General features: G+C 43.3%; 1 long non-coding RNA gene across 1 annotated transcript; it reads left to right on the top strand.

The window, feature by feature from the left end:
• The first annotated feature begins 226 nt into the window (after positions 1-226).
• LOC107853261 lies at positions 227-16,627 on the top strand. The gene is made up of 3 exons (XR_007054387.1): positions 227-382; positions 870-2,897; positions 16,154-16,627. It is a non-coding gene; the product is annotated as an uncharacterized LOC107853261 (long non-coding RNA).
• The last annotated feature ends 466 nt before the right edge of the window (positions 16,628-17,093 follow it).

Below are 17,093 nucleotides of genomic sequence, written 5' to 3'. Positions count from 1 at the left end.
GGCGTCAAAACAATCAAGCTAAAACATCATTCTGTTAAGGCTGACAGAAATTTTGAAGCTCCGTCCGATTTTTTATGGGTCATCAAAAATGCCGTCAAATGAGGCTGACCCAGCTTCAAATTTTTGGGCTAACCCAGCCCAGCAACATCTATTCAAATTCCCACGTATATTAGATAGTTTACTTCTCTTTTTAGTTTTCTTTCCTTAAAGAATTATTTTCCTTCCTTTTTCAAATTTAATTCTATCTAAGGCAAAATCTTAAAACTTTTCTTGTTGAATCCTGAAGGTTAAGTCAATAAATATTCTTCCTCTCTCATCTCATCCTTCTCTCACTCGCAAGTCTAGATGCTCAAATATTCATCAACTAAGTGTCTACATCCAGGTATGAGAAAACTTCAACTTCATCTTTATTTAAATCAATTGTGAACTATAAGAAACCTTGGTTTCAAAGGAGTGAGCTGAAACCATGAATATGGTTCAATCTCCTTTGAAAACTAGGGTTTGTAAAGGCATGAGGTATAATTTCATGGAAATCTCAATAAAGAGCATGACCTAAGTTTAAATTGAGAACAATGGTAGAAGAAAAATTAAGCAAAAAGAAGTTAGAAATTTAATATTGTCTGCCGGCAAAATTCAAGGCCTTGTACCTGTGTATCGGCCAGTCAAAATTTCCGTCAAAGGATAAGGAATTTTGTAGATTCTAGATAAGGTTGACAACTTTTTTGAAGCGTCGTCACACCTGTGATGGCAAATCAGAAAGGCCGTTAAACCTTTACACTAAAAACAGTGATGATGATTAAACTAAGGTGATCCTTTTTCTTCTATTGTTTAATTATGGGCTCTAATTGAGAAATATTATGTTTGTATAGAAATAAGAATGGAACCCAAAAGGAAGAATCCAACCACACCAAAGAAAGTATCTAAAGAGAGTGTACCTTGACAACTTGTCAACGAGGACTCTGATTATGAAGACGATGAGCCTTTGCTCAGGCGGAAAACAAAGAGTACTAGTCCAAAGACTCCACCTCCACCTAAGCCTATTGGGGTGGAGGATACTGATGATACTGCGTTGACAACCTCATCTAAGAAAGCTTCTGAGGAACAAGGATCAGAACATACTAATCAGGGGTCTAAGGACACTAAACAAGTAGCTGAAACTGAAGATTCTCAGAGGCCTCCAACTGAAGAAACTGAGTCTGAATCACCATCTTTGAGCATCAAGGTGATAAGGATTCTCCAGTATGGGGAAATTTAGTGAAAGGAAAAAACCCCGAGGTTGGCAGAATAGATCGACGAAATTCCAGAAGGCCAATTCTAGAGGAGAAGAAGATTATCACTACAAGGTTGATCAGATACCCTGAGGTGATGCAAAAACTCAAGGAGTATTGCCTGGAGTTGACTACTAGGGGGAGCGTGTTTACTTTCCTTCGTTGGTCCACGAGTTCTACACGAACTACCAGGCTACAGTGGAAAATATGTGCAAAGAAGGGAATCAAACTTCTGATAAGGCTCTTCTGACCAAAGTTGCAGTAAGTTGAGTAAGGGTGGATATATCATATACCACCATAAATAGATTTCTTTATGGGCCAGTATTCATCCCATAATCCACCTCACCTACATTCTATGCCCGTTTGAAGCATCGAGAAAATCAAAGCAAGTGGCAAGCGAATCTCATAGCAGATGGGGAGCCAGAGTGATTGAATAATCCGGAAGAAAAGATTACCAAAGCATCTCTGAATTTAGAAGCAAGATTTTGGTGGGGTTTAGTCCAAATTCATCTAATACCCACCAAGGGAGACAATGTATTAGGGGATGATCAAGCAATTTTGGTTGCAATCTTAATAGATAGGACCCCCTTGGATTTCGGAGAGGTCATAGCAGAGGAGATCAAGATACAGCTCGCATGACCTGATGTTGTATATCCAATCCCATGTCTGATTACTAGGTTGCGTGAACCAGCTAATGTACCTGAGATTTCAAGTATTGATGATGAGATACATGCCAAGAAGACTCACAACCTTGTTAGAAAAAATAAAATTAGGATGGGCTTGCGACTTGATCGAGATGCAGATGGTGCAGCAGATCCTCCGATCACTGAGACTGTTCTAGCACCACATATGCGGATGTAAAGCTCCAAAGCTGGACCACCACCACCAGTACATTCAGTTCAGGCATATTCAGTGCCTCAAAGTGAGCCAACTGCTTCAGTTCCTCCAGCAGCAACACGGTTAGCATTTCAACCAATTAATATCAGGAAAGTAGCTAGACAAGCGAATTGGTACGAGGTGCAACTTCAGGCCTTCTCCAAATAATTTGCTATTTCTGTAGACAAAAGAGTAAAAGTTGCACCCAAATCTGCACTAGAACCTTTCATGACCTTTCCTTCACGGGTAGCAGAGCTAGAGAACAGGTTTGATGCTCGGATGAAAGAGATGACAGGCGCTGATCTTGCCACTTTTAGGGATGCATTGGAAAAGGTAAAGGATAAGGTTGGGATGCTACATCAACACCAAATTATGGTGCCAACAGGATCAGGCATGCATGATGTAGAGGAAGAAATTCCTATACTTGATCTTGCTGTAGATTCCCCAAAGAAAAATAAGAAAAAGGGTGAAAAGAAAGGCAAGAACAAAAGAGGTGAGCCTGCTAGTGAAGAAAAGAGAAAGGCTAAAAAAAAAGCAAAGAAGAAGGTAGAGAAGGAAGACTTTAAAAGGGCAAGACTGGAGTCTCTGGATAACATAGAGAAATGGAAGCACCCATCAGAGCTAGGGCTTCAGGTGCTTCATCGAGCCAGGCTCCAGCCACTACAAAGGTAGATGCCACGAGTGGGGAGAAGATAGCTAATGATACGGTAGGAGGGTCGAAGACCCAGAATCCACAAGATTGACTATCTTCAGGTACATCTTAACCCTTAGTACATTTTATTTTTGATTTTAAGTTGAGGGTGTAAGAAAACTGTTGTTGTACACGTTCTGTAGATAATTAGGGGTAGTGTAAGTACTTGAGGAAGTGAGATCGTTTTATGATTTTTAAGTACCTCTCCAATGGTCTGATATGCTGTGAACTATGTGAAGTGCATCTGATGTGACCACTGTGTATCAGTTTGTGGCAATAGTGTGGCAAATAAATAACCTGTAGAAAACAAATGCATGAAATGGATGAGTAGTAATATGCTATATACTTGTGTGTCATGTGCTTGTAAGGTCTTACTCAGTTCCCATTGTGCGTTGAATCTAGAACTTGCCCAGTTAGTCGTACCGTAGTCATAGGATAAGCATTAAGAAAGGATCATAGGCCGTTTTTGTATGTTAACCAAGTTTAGCTTAAATGACCATCCAAATGTAAATAATATCCATTGATCCCTTTTTTAGCCTAAATAGCCTAATTCTGTCTTGTAAACCTTTTACCTTCCCATCACATCACAATGAACATGTTTTGGACCTTGTCCTCCTTGGACAATGTGCACCTTGACTTAGGCAAATAGCCTAAGTTGAGGGTGGCTACTATAGGGGTGCATGATGCATTATGAGTATGAAGAGAGATAAAAGAAGGAAAAATGAATAACACGTTGGGTGTAGTGAAAAAGAAAATAGGAAAAGAGAAAACTAAAAAATTTAATCTAATGCTTGAACATACAACACCCATCTTGAGAATACTTGTCAAATAAAAGAGGGAAGAAAAGAAGGTCAAAAGTTGAAACCCCATGAGTTGATGTAGTACCAAGGAGGTGTCGTCACTATGAAATACCCTTGAATATCATATCATCCTCTAGCCTATGTTACAAGATTAGAAAAGCCCTATAGTGATCCTAAGTGACTTATCTAAAGACTTTGGTACTGACTATAAGGGTAAGCCTATGGTATTTGATGTGCAATGCTATAACTTGGTTCTGAGAGTGAGTCTTACGTTCTTCCCTATGTTAATACATCTGAATTTGACTGAAAAAGGGATTTGTTTATTGTGAGGGCACACCAGGTAAATTACTATTAACTGCTTTTTTTGGAGAATGTAATTTGGGTATGTACTAGGTTGTTATTGCTAAAATTTTTGCCATATCTACATGCTTCTGAGTTACATGGTTGTTTTCAAATATTAGAAACAGTTGAGTTTATTTGATTAATCATGGAGATGGTGCATGTATTCTGAACTGATAAGAGTAGTTAGCTACCGAAACTTTGTATACTCTAAGTTATGTTTTGGTGTCTCAAGGATAAGCCATTGTTTAAGTTAAGGGTGTTGATGTGTGAGCCGATGCTAACACATTTGAAGTTTTTGACTCTGAATAATTGCGAAGTCTTAAGAAACTTTCATTGTTTTTGATTGCGTTTAGTGTGTTAATGCTGATATAAGTGATTAGGGAGGAAACCAAAGGAAAGAAGAATAAATCAGATGAAGTGTATATGATTCTAGGTGTTTAACGGATTCAAAGAGTAGTAGAACATCTTATAAATTTTGTTGTTTTAACTGAAATCTAGTGGTTGCAAACATTAGGTTATGCCTTAGGTTTTATTTGCTTCTAATGGAGAAATAGACTAGAGGACGTGAATTATCAACGGGGACTCAGAAGCTACCAACTTTTTGTTTAATGATTAATGTCGTAACTGGATTAATCTACCTGACATAACATCCTATTGGAAATACATAAGTCGTCTAAGTTCGAGAGAATTAGATAATAAATTGTCGTCTAAGTCATATAGTATAATCGTCAAGGATATTCTTCTGTTCAACTCATTCCGAGAATCTCTAGCATTACCTAGTACCTGTCAATTCCCAAAACCCTTGGTGAACATAGCTCTAGTTTCCCATTTATCTTGATTACAAACACTAAAATCCAGAAAGTGAAAATTGATTCATTGTGAACCTTAAACCCCATATTTCGGAGATGGTAAATTACCAGTAAAGCATTTCGTAAACAAATTGATGTTCACACCCTATTCCCTATGGGATTCAACCTCCAACCTAGTTGGGTTTTATATTGACAACGATCGGTTACACCCATTCAAGAGTGTAATTTGAGCGTTATCAGCACACAAATTTAATTCATAACTTAAAAGACTAATTACGATAATGAAGGAAATCAAAGTGTACTTTCAATTGAATCACTAGGCTAAACACCAGAATATTGTTCTTATAGAGAGAGAGAGAAAAAAGTCGTATATTTTAGGATATGTCAATTGATTAATGGATAATAGGAAAAAACCCTAAAACAAGGCTTTAAATAGTTAACCCTAAATAAGAAAATAAAATTAAAGTTTCAGGTTTTATTTAGAATAGATGACGGTGCTATGATGGCCTACCATGATTTCGATTACCTATCAAGGACGTCATCAGCTTCTCTGCAAATTCATCTTTTGCTGCTTAAGGTTGACGACGACGGTGACGCCCTATCATCATCTTGACGACGTGTCATGAACGTCATCACAAAATATACTACAACTTCTATCTTTTATTTAAGGTTGATGGCTCCTTGACAGCCTATCACCAGGCTGACACTGTGTCATGATGTCATCAGCCACACTTAGCTCATTATTTGCTTCCGATTTCAGTCTTTTTGCTTACTTTATTGGTGGTTCCCCATCTTCTCTACTTTTACCGCAAAATCAAAGTAAACTAATCAAAAATGACTAAAGTTTCTTAGGACCTTACAATTATTTAGAGTTAAAACCTTCAAATGTGTTAGCATGAGCTCATCATATCAATAGCACACTGATTTGGCCTCAAAATGCCCCGTCCGTGTCGTTTCTCCCGTTTGACCAACCAAATGGCCCGTCCCACATAAACGGGAAACACTAGGATGCTTCCCATCCTCCCTGTCATGCCCCGATCGAATTTTTTGGCCTACGAAATCACTGGACCATTGGCCCATCCCCAAAACTAGGGCCTATAGCACACCGATTTGGCCTCAAAATGCCCCGTTCGTGCTGTTTAGCCAATTTTACCAACCAAATGGCCCCGCCCACACAAACGAGCAAAAATGGGATTCTTACAAGCCTCCCTGGAAAGACCAAGTCAATTTTTAACCCACGGCAACCCTGGACCCTGGGCTCACTCCTGTAATCGTGGGCTATACCACACCGATTTGGCCCCAAAATGCCCCATTCGTATGGTTTCACCCATTTGACCTACCAAATGGCCCTTCCCATATAAACGGGAAATACTGGAAAGCTCCTCAGCCTCCGCAGCATACGTGAGTAAATTTTTGTCCCACGGTCCTACCCCCGAAACCATTGACTATCGCACACCGACTAGGCCCCAAAATGCCTCGTTCACACCATTTCACCCATTTAACCAACCAAATGGCCCCACCCACAAAAATAGGAAATATTGGTACTCTCCCCAGCCTCCCTGGCATGCTCGAGTAATTTTTCAGCCTACAGTACCCCCGAACCTCGGGGGCACCCCGGGAACTGTGGGCTATAGCACACGGATATTGCCCCAAAATGCCCTATTTGCATTGTTTCTCCCATTTGACCAACTAAATGGCCCCACCCACACAAAAAGGCAACATTCAGATACTCCCCAGCCACCTTGGCATGCCTGAGTTAATTTTTATCCCATGCACCCCCAAAACCCGAACTCCACTCTCGAAAACATAGGCTATAGCACACTAATTTAGCCCTAAAATGTCCCGTTTGCACTAATTTGCTCATTTGAGCAACCAAATGGACCCTCCCACATAAACGGGAAATACTGGGACGCGCATAAGCATCCCTGGGACATCGATTTGGCCCTAAAATACCCCGTTCGTGCTGTTTTGCCCGTTTAACCGACCAAAAGGCCCCGCCCACACAAACGGGAAATACTCCCAGCCTACCTGTCATACTCGAGTCAAATTATTGCCTACGTCTCGCCAAACCCTGGGTCCACCCCCGGAACTATGGGCTAGCACACCGATTTGGCCTCAAAATGCCCTGTTCGCGCTGTTTCACCCGTTTGAACAACAAAATGGCCCCGCCCACACAAATGGGCAACACTGGGATGCTCCCCAGCATTCTTCACATATGCCGATCGATTTTGGGCCTACAGCACCGCAGTATCCCGGGTCCACCGTTGAAACCGTAGGCTAAGGCACACCGATTTGGCCCCAAAATGCGTCGATCGCACTATTTTTCTCGTTTGACCAAACAAATAGCCCCGCCCACACAAACAGGAAACACTGTGGCAATTCCCACACTCCTTTGCAGGCCTGGGTAAATTATTGGCCAACGCACCCATGGCCCCGGGCCCACCCTTACAACCGTGGGCCATAGCTCACCGATTTTACCCCAAAATTCCCCGTTCATGCTGATATCCCGTTTCACCTACTAAATGGCCACGCTTACTTAATCAGGAAACACTAGGACACTTCCCAACCTCCTTACCACGCCTGTGGCAATTTTCGTCCCATGACACCCCCAAAACGGTGGGCTATAGCACACTGATTTGGCCTCAAAATGCCCCGTTCGTGCCATTTCGCTCGTTTGACCATCCAAATGGCACTGCCTATATAAAAGGGAAACACTAGGATGATCTCCAGCCTGCCTGGCATGCCCGAATTAATTTTTGGCCCATCACACCCCCGAACCCCGGGACCACCCTTAGAACCGTGTGCTATAACACACCGATATGGCCCAAAGATGCCCTATTCATTCCGGTTTGCCTGTTTGACAAACCACATGGCCTGGCCCACACAAAATGGCAACACTAGATGTTCCCCAACCTTCCTGGCATGCTCGGTTCGACTTTCATCCCACGGAACCCCCTAATCCTAGGCCTAGTCCCAGAACTATGGGATTTAGCACACCGATATGGCCCCAAAATGCCCTATTCGCGCCGTTTCACCCATTTGACTAACCAAATTGCCCTGCCCATATAAACGAGAAATACTGGGATGATCCCCAACCTCCATGGATGTTCAAGTTAATTTTCAGCCCACGACACCCCCGGATCCCGGGCCCACCCCAGAACAGTGGACTTTAGCACATTGATTTGGCCCAAAAAGGCCTCATTCAAGCCGTTTCTCCCATTTGAAAACCCAAATTGCCCCTCCCATACAAAAGGGCAACATTGGGACTCTCCCCAGCTTCCCTGCCATGCCCAGGCCGATTTTCATCCCACGGAACACACGGACCCTAGGCTCACCGCCGGAACCATAGGCTATAGCACACCGATTTGGCCTCAAAATACCCCATTTGCGCCATTTTGACCAGTTGACCAACTAAATGGCCTCGCCCATACAAATGGGAACACTGGGATATGCTCCAGCCTTCCTGGCATGCTCGAGTCAATTTTTGACCCACAACACCCCCGAACCCAGGGCCCACCACCAGAACTGTGGGCTATAGCACATCGATTTGGCCTCAAAATGACCTATTCGCGCCATTTTTCCTGTTTGACCAATAAACTTGCCCCGCCCACACAAAAAAATTACACTATGAAGCTACCCAGCCTCCCTGTCACCCCGGGTCAATTTTTTTCCCAAGGATCCTCGAACCTCGAGCCCACCCTTGGAACCGTGGGCTACAGTACCTTAATTTGGCCCAAAATGCCTTGTTTCCACTATTTTGATTGATTGACCAACCAAATGGCCCTACCCATATAAATGGGAAATAGTGACAAGCCCAGGTCAATTTTATACCCAAGGCCCCCCCGAACCTCAGGCCCATCCCCGCAAATGTAGGCTATAGCACACCAATTTGGCCCCAAAATTCCTCGTTCACACTATTTCACCCGTTTGACCAACTAAATGTCCCTACCCATACAAACGGGATATAATGGGATGATCCCCAGCCTTCTTGGCAAGGCTGATATGATTTTTAGCTGATGGCACCCTCGGACCTTGGGCCCACCCCAGAATGGTGGGCTATAGCAACCGATTTGGAACAAAAATGCCTCGCTCGCACGGTTCTACTTGTTTGACCAAACAAATGGCCCCGTCTACCCAAATGGGGCAATATTATGATTCTCCCCAGCCTCCCTAGCACATTCGAGTTGATTTCGGCCCACGACACCCCATACCCCGGGCCCACCCCCAAAACCGTGGGCTATAGCATACTAATTTGGCCACGAAATTCCTCATTCTCATTGTTTTACCTGTTTGACAAACCAAATGGCCCCGCTAACACAAATGGGCAACACTGGGATGCTCCTCAGCTCCCTGGCACACCCGATTTAGTTTTCGAACTACGGCATTCCTGAACCCTATGCCTACCCCCAGAACTATAGGATATAGCACACCGATCTGGCCCCCAAAATGCCTCATTCGGGCCATTTCTCCTATTTGACTGACCAAATGGCCCTACCCTCAGAAATGGGCAACACTGGGATGCTCCTCATCTTCTTTGGCATGTACTGGCTAATTTTCAGCCCATGGAACCCCCAAACCCCGGGTCCAACCCTGGAACCATGGGATATAGCACACCTATTTGGCCCTAAAATATCCCGTTTGCACCTTTTTACCTATTTGACCAACAAAATGGCCCTCCCCACACACATAAGAAAAATTAGGATGCTTTCCAGCTTCTCTGGCATGCTCGAGTGTATTTTTGGCCTACGGCACCCCCGAACCTCCGGCCCATCACCGAAAACATGGGATATAGCACATCGATTTGTCCCCAAAATACCCTATTCGCGCTTTATCTCCCGTTTGACCAACTAAATGGCCCCACCAATACAAATAAGGAATACTAGGATGCTCCCTAGCCCCTCTGGCATGCCTGGGTCAATTTTTTTCCAACGGCACCATCAAACCTCGAGCCCACCCCCAGAACCGTGGGCTTAGCACACCAATTTAGCCCCAAAATTCCAAATTTGCGTTGTTTCGCCCGTTTGACAAACCAAATGTCCCCACTATACAAATGGGCAATACTGGGATGCTCCCTAGCCTCCCTAGCATACCCAGGTCAATTTTTGGCCCACGGCACCCCTAGACCCCGGGCCCACCCCCGGAACCCTGGGCTATAGCATGCTGATTTAGCCCCAATATACCACATTCATGTCGTTTTTCCTATTTTACCAACCAAATGTCCCCGCCCATATAAACGGGAAACACCTAGATGCTTTCAAACCTCTCTGGCACGCCCGAGTCAATTTTCAGCCCATGAAACCCCCAAACCTCAAGCCCACCTTAGGAATCGTGAGCTATAGCACACCAATTTGGCCCCAAAATTCCCTGTTTCCTCTATTTCGCCTGTTTGACCAACCAAATGGCCTTGCCCACATAAACAGGCAATACTGGGATGCTCTCCAGCCTTCCTGGCATGCCCGAGTCAATTTTTATCCCACGTCACTCCAAAACCCTGGGCCCTCTCCCAAAAATCTGGGCTATAGCACACCTATTTGGCCCCAAAATACCCCGTTTGCACTGTTTTGCCAGTTTGATCAACCAAATGACCCCTTCCATACAAACGGGCAACACTAGGAGCTCCCCAGCCTTCCTATCATGCCTGGATTTAGTTTTGGCTCAGAAAATACCCATACCTCATGTCTACCCCAGAATCATGGGTTATAGCACACCGATTTGGCCTCAAAATGCCCTGTTTGCGTCGTTTTGCCCGTTTGACCAACTTAATCGCCCCGCCCATACAAAAGAGCAATACTGGGTTGCTCCACAACCTCCCGGGAATGCCTGAGTGGATTTTTTTACCCCTGATACCATTGTACCCTGGGCCCACCCCCACAACCATGGGTTATAGCACGCTGATTTGGCCCAAAATTTCCTGTTTGCACTGTTTCACTTGTTTGACCAACCAAATGGCACCACATATACAAACGAGAAACACAAGAATGCTCCTCAACCCCCTGACATGTTCGAGATGATTTTTGGCCCACAGCAGCCTCGGACCCTGGGCCCACTCCCGGAATCGTGGGCTATAGTACATCAATTTAGCCCTAAAATGCCCTGTTCATGCCGTTTTGCCCGTTTGACCAACCAAATAGCCCTGCTCGAGTTAATTTTTTGCGTACGACACCCCCGGACCCCGGGCCTACCCCCGTAACCGTTGGATATAGCACATCGATTTATCCACAATCTTTTCACCCGTTTGACCAACCAAATGGCCCCGTCCACACAAACAGGCAACACTGGTACACTTCCTAGCATCCCTGGCATGCCCCGGGTGATTTTTGGTCCACATCACCCATGGACCCCGGAACCACCCCTAGAACCGTGGGCTATAGAACACCGATTAGGTCTAAAAATTCCCCATTCGCGCCGTTTTGCTCATTTGACCAACCAAATGTCACTGCAAACACAAACGAACAATACTGGGACGCTCGGCAGCCTCCCTGGCATTCCCAAAGAAATTTTTGGCCCACGACACCTCCATAACTGTGGGATATAGCATACCAATTTGGCCCCAAAATTTCCCATTCGTACCATTTCGCCCATTTTCCCAACAAAATGGGCCCTCCCATAAAAATGGCCAATACTGGGACGTTTCCTAGCCTCTCTGGCATGCTTGATTTGATTTTTATCGCACGATATCCCTAAACCCAGGACCACCCCAGAACTGTGGCTATAGCATATCGATTTAGCCCCAAAATGTATCGTTCACACCATTTCACCCGTTTGACCAACCAAATGGCCCCGCCCACACAAATGGGAAACACTGGGATACTCCATAACTGCTTTGGCATGCTCGAGTTTATTTTTTTCCCATGGCACCGTTGAACCTTGATCCCACCCCCAAAACCATAGGCTATAGCACACTGATTGGCTCCAAAATGCCCCATTCACGCTGTATTGCCTATTTGACCACACAAATGACCCCAGCCAAACAAACAGGCTATACTAGGATGCTTTTCAGCCTTCCTGCCAAGCATGGGTTGATTTTCGACCCTTGGAACCCCTAAACCTCGAGCCCAACCCCGGTACCATGTGCTATAGCACACCGATTTGTCCCCAAAATGCCCCATTCTTGTCCTTTCACCTATATAAATAATCAAATCACCCCGTCCACACAAATGGGCAATTTTAGGATGCTCTCCAGCCTCCCTGGCACCTCTGGGATAATTTTTGGCCTACGGTACCCCAAACCTCAAAACTGTGGGCTACAGCATATCAATTTTGCTCCAAAACGCCCCATTTGCGCCGTTTCACTCATTTGACCAACCAAATGGCCTCTCCCACACAAATTGGAAATACTGGGATGCTCCCCAACATATCAGGCATACCCAACTTATTTTTTGGCTCATGACACCTCTGGACCCCAGGCCCACCCCCGGAACTGTGGGCTAAGCACATTGATTTGGCCCCAAAATGCCTCATTTGCGTTGTTTCACCCGTTTGATCAATCAAATGGCCCACCCATACAAACGAGCAATACTGAGATGCTCCCCAGCCTCCCTGGCATGACCGAGTAGATTTTCAGCCCATGAAACCCTAAAACCCCAATCCCACCTCAGGAACCGTGGGCTATAACACACCTATATGGCCTAAAATGTCCCATTTGCTCTTGTTTACATGTTTGACCAACCAAATGTCAATTTCCACATAAACGAGCAATATTGGGATGCTTCTCAGCCTTTCTGTCATATCTGGGTCAAATTTTGGCCTATGGCACCACCAAATCTTGGGCCCACTCCCAGAAATGTGGCTATAGCACACTAATTTAGCCCACCTGTTCTAGCTGTTTTGCCGATTTGACGAACCAAATGGCCCCGCCCTTACAAACAGATAACACTAAGATGCTCTCCAGTCTCCTTGGCACGCCATGGTCAATTTTGGGGCCAGGGCACCCCCGTACCTGGTCCACTCCTAGAACCGTGGGATATAGCACACCAATTTGGCCCCAAAATGCCCCATTTCGCCTGTTTGACCAGCCAAATGTCCCATGCCAACACAAACGGGTAACACTGGGATGCTCCCCAGCCTTCCTATCATGCTTGGGTCAAATTTTGGCCTATGAAACCCCTATACACCAGGTTCAACCCTAAAACCATGGGCTATAGCTCACCGATTTGGCCCCAAAATGCCCCATTCATGTCGTTTTGCCTGTTTGATAAACCAAATGGCCCCGTCTACACAGAAGGACAATATTGGAATGCTTCCCAGCATGCCTAGCATGCCCGATGAAATTTTTAGTTCACAGTACCCTCAGAACCGTAGGCTATAACACACCAATTTGGCCCAAAAATGACCCATTCATGACCTTTCGCCCGTTTGACAAACCAAATGGCCCCGCCCATACAAACGGGCAAAACTAAGATGATCCTCAATCCACCTGGCATGTTTGAGTCAATTTTTGGCCCACATACCTCCGAACCTTGGGCCCACCCCTGAAACCGTAGGCAATAGCACAGTGATTTGGCCTCAAAATGCCCCATTCATGCTGTTTCGCCCATTTGAGAAACCAAATGGCCCTTCTCATACAAACAGGAAGCACTGGAACTCTCTCTAGACTCCTTGGTTTGCCCGAGTTGATTTTTGGCCTATGGAACCCCCATACCCCAGGCCAACCCCCAAAACTGTGGGCTATAGCACACCAATTTGGTCCTAAAATACCTCGTTTACACTATTTTGCCTATTTTTTCAACCAAATGGCTCCGCCCATACAAACTGTAATACCTCGAGAAATTTTTCGTTGAAATTTTATGTGTAAACGTGTTGGATTCTATATTCTAGAATGAATTATAAATTTTTCATGCGTAATGTCTTAGATATGACCCAACATTGCATAAAGTATCAAATAAGCTTTCTAACAATATGTGGATCATCCAAAACGGACACCCGAGCGACGAGTTATGAACATTCCGATCGAACCATGAATAGTAGTGAACAGTAAAATGTGCAAGAAAAAAAGTACTGAGGCCTGGTGTATTTTTTCTCCAACTTTAAACCATCATAAATCTTTGTACATAATGATATGGGTGATCTACTATACATCAACGGAAAGCTCTGCGAGTCCTATATCTAATGAAATTGATTTCATCCATTTTTTCTATCGAAGCAAAATGTTATGGTCAATCTACTTCAGCCTATCAAAAGTGTATTTTTAGGTCAATTTCAAACAATCATAACTCCTCGTACACAATGATCTGGGTGAGATACTATATATCAAAGGAAATACATGAGAGTCCTCTTTCTAATGAAATTGGTTTTATCCAATTTGGATATCGGAGTTAAACGTTCTTGTTGATCTACTTCAGACTATCAAAACAGTCCACCAAAGGACAAATTTGAGAATTATTTGATCTTTAGGGGTGTTTTGGTCATTTTCCCTCACCAAAAATTCATCCAAACCCTATATTAAAGCCTATTAGAAGCATTATATGTTATATTTCATCAAATTCCCTCAAAAAGAAAACCCTAAGCTCCTACATCCATATTCAAGAACCTCCAAAGTTCACCATTAATTCTGCAAATATATTCAAGATTCCAAGTTCCTAGTTCAAGAACTCCAAGAACCATCATTCAAAGGCATGATTAACATCTCAAAAACAAGTATCGATCTAAAGTTCATCATTCAAGGTATGTGGGGTTTTTCAAAAAGAACTCTCTTTCGTTCTTGTGCCCAAAAGAAATTTTCTTTACAAAGGCATGATTTTTATATGATTTTTTATGAATTTGAAGCATGAACCCATATCTTATACTGATTATTATGAAATCTTGATGTTTATGATTTTGAAAGATGAATTTATATGTGTGGTGATATAAAGCATGAATTTTGAATGATATTTATCATATTTTTGATATTTGGGTCGTGAGTCCCCATTGGAAATTCTGTTTTTTGAGAAAGTGTGTGTTATAAGCACGTTGATGTTGAATATTTGAGATATTTTGAATGATTTGACCTTTTTGTCTTTAGGGAGTTGTTTTGAACTCGAGTGTGAAAGAAATCCACAACGTGGTTGATTTTGATAGATGGAAAGCATGATGGCTCCCGATGTATATTTATATATTACTGAAATTATTTTGTTGTGGATTGTCTTTGAAATGATCTGAGCTAAGTCCAGGTGAAACCTTTAGCACAGAGTGGGAGGTAAAAAATTACCTTAGTTCCCTAGAACTACATGCCACCATAGGAGTGAGCCTGAGGCTGATTTATATAGTGATCACTAGTTTGTGTGGATTTGATATCGATAGCCTACTCTGATGGCAAGTATAGGATGGCTCTCCCCAACGTGGGTAGTACGTTGGACTCCATGTAGCTCACATGGTTTATGTCGGTTATAGGATCTCCCAGTGTGTATGTGTGTTTCCTTGTGTCTATGGTGAACGGTGAAGTAATTTGAAAGTGGAATTTTGAAATTTATTCTCTCGAAAGATTTAAATGATATTTACATTATGATAATTGATATTATTGATGAACTGAAAGTGATTGTCAAATTATATGATGACTCACATGCGTTATTATACTTATTTCAACCTCTTATGATTATGATGATTTTTTTGGGCTATGTGAGTCTTTCATACATCCTGCATATTTCTTATAAATATTTATGATGATGATGTTTATACAACTGCATATAGCCCCATATACTCGGTTCCTTTCCATGGTACTGACCCACATCTTCGGATGTGGGCTGTATTTTCTTAAATGTTGGTTTAGGTGCTCAGTTCTAGGTTCAATAGTGAATCTTCGAGCATGCTTTTCTATATCCTCTGTTGTGGTTAGTCCTCCTATTTCGAGGAAATGATATTTGATATTGCTTTCACGGAATTATTTACATTTGATAACTAAGTATGAGTTAGTTGGAGCATGTCTCAATGGCTTGCTGGTTTTATTGATTTTCTTAGAGGCTTGTCAGACTAGTATAGATGTTGGAAGTTGACTTATAAGTCATATTTCGTTATCTTTTTGAAATTCTTTTATGATGATTACTCTATTGATATTTGATGGTTATTTATCGAAACCCCGTTGATTTGTGCTGAACTAAATTAAAATGGCTCAAAGGGTTAGCTTGGGGATACTAATAGCCTCAAGCACTGTGTGATGCTCCAAGACCCATTTTTGGTGCGTTAAAAACCTAGTATCAGAGCCAAAGGTTTTAAGGTGTCCTAGGGAGTCTAACAAGCCACGTTAAGTAGAGTCTTAATATCAATGTGTAGCGCGCCACATCTATGAGCAATAGGCTACAAGACGTTTTAGGAAAACGTGTGATTCTTTATTTCAAAAGTCTATCATGCTTAAAGTATCTCTCTATGCTATTGATTTGTGCTCTCCTCTTTCAGAAATATTCCTCCATTCGAGCGAGAAGAAATAATGATGGTCAGTAACCTCAACCCGCTGACCTATTGAATGAAAATGTGCCTCATGCTAAAATTTGGGAAGCCTTTCAGGCGCTGGCCCAAGCTGTTACTGCAAATATTCAAGCCAACCCGGCCCCATCTTCACAGCAGTAGGGAGGTGATTCAGCTGCTTCCAAGATCTGTGACTTCATGCGGAATTCTATGGGGCCAAGTTTGATGAGGATCCACGATTATTCTTAGAGGAGGTGTAGAAGATTACTCAGGTGATGCATGTTTCTGAGGAACATAGTGTGGAGTTGGCTGCGTATAGGTTGAAAGACCTCACTTATGACTAGGTTATTTCTTGAAGGAAAGGTAGAGGTGAGGGAGCTATCCCTACGACTTGGCAAGAGTTCCAGGATGTATTCCAAGATAAGTTTTTCCTTTTGGAGATGAGGGAGGTAAAGGTGGAAGAGTTTATGAACCTGCGATAGGGCTCTATGACTGTTAGGGAGTACTGCCTTAAATTCAATCAGTTGGCCAAGTATGCTCCTGACTTAGTGGTTGATAATCGGGCTAGTATGAGTAAGTTTGTGACTGGAGTGTCTAGTTATGTCCTTAAGGAGTGTAGGTCTGCTATGTTGAATAGTGAGTTGAATCTTTTTAGGCTGATAACTCATGCCCAACAGATTAAGGCAGACAAGATTAAGGAGAGAGATAGAATGAGGGGGAATAAAAGAGCTAGGTTCGAGCAGCATGGACAGGGTCAGACTAGATTGTAGGGAGGGAGTCGTCCTCAGTATCAGGATCATTTGTCTATGCCAGCACCATCGTCTGCTAGTTCTCCCATGTCTAGAGGTAGGCAGGAGAAATATAGCAGGTCATATGCATCCAGGTCCCAGTATAGTACTAGCAGTAAGCCAAATCATCCCCTGTGTCCTAA

Source organism: Capsicum annuum, chromosome 4 (genome assembly GCF_002878395.1).
Source record: "Capsicum annuum cultivar UCD-10X-F1 chromosome 4, UCD10Xv1.1, whole genome shotgun sequence".
NCBI classification, from domain to species: Eukaryota; Viridiplantae; Streptophyta; class Magnoliopsida; order Solanales; family Solanaceae; genus Capsicum; species Capsicum annuum.
Note: the sequence above shows the minus strand (reverse complement) of the source record. Positions and strands in the feature narration are given on the sequence as shown.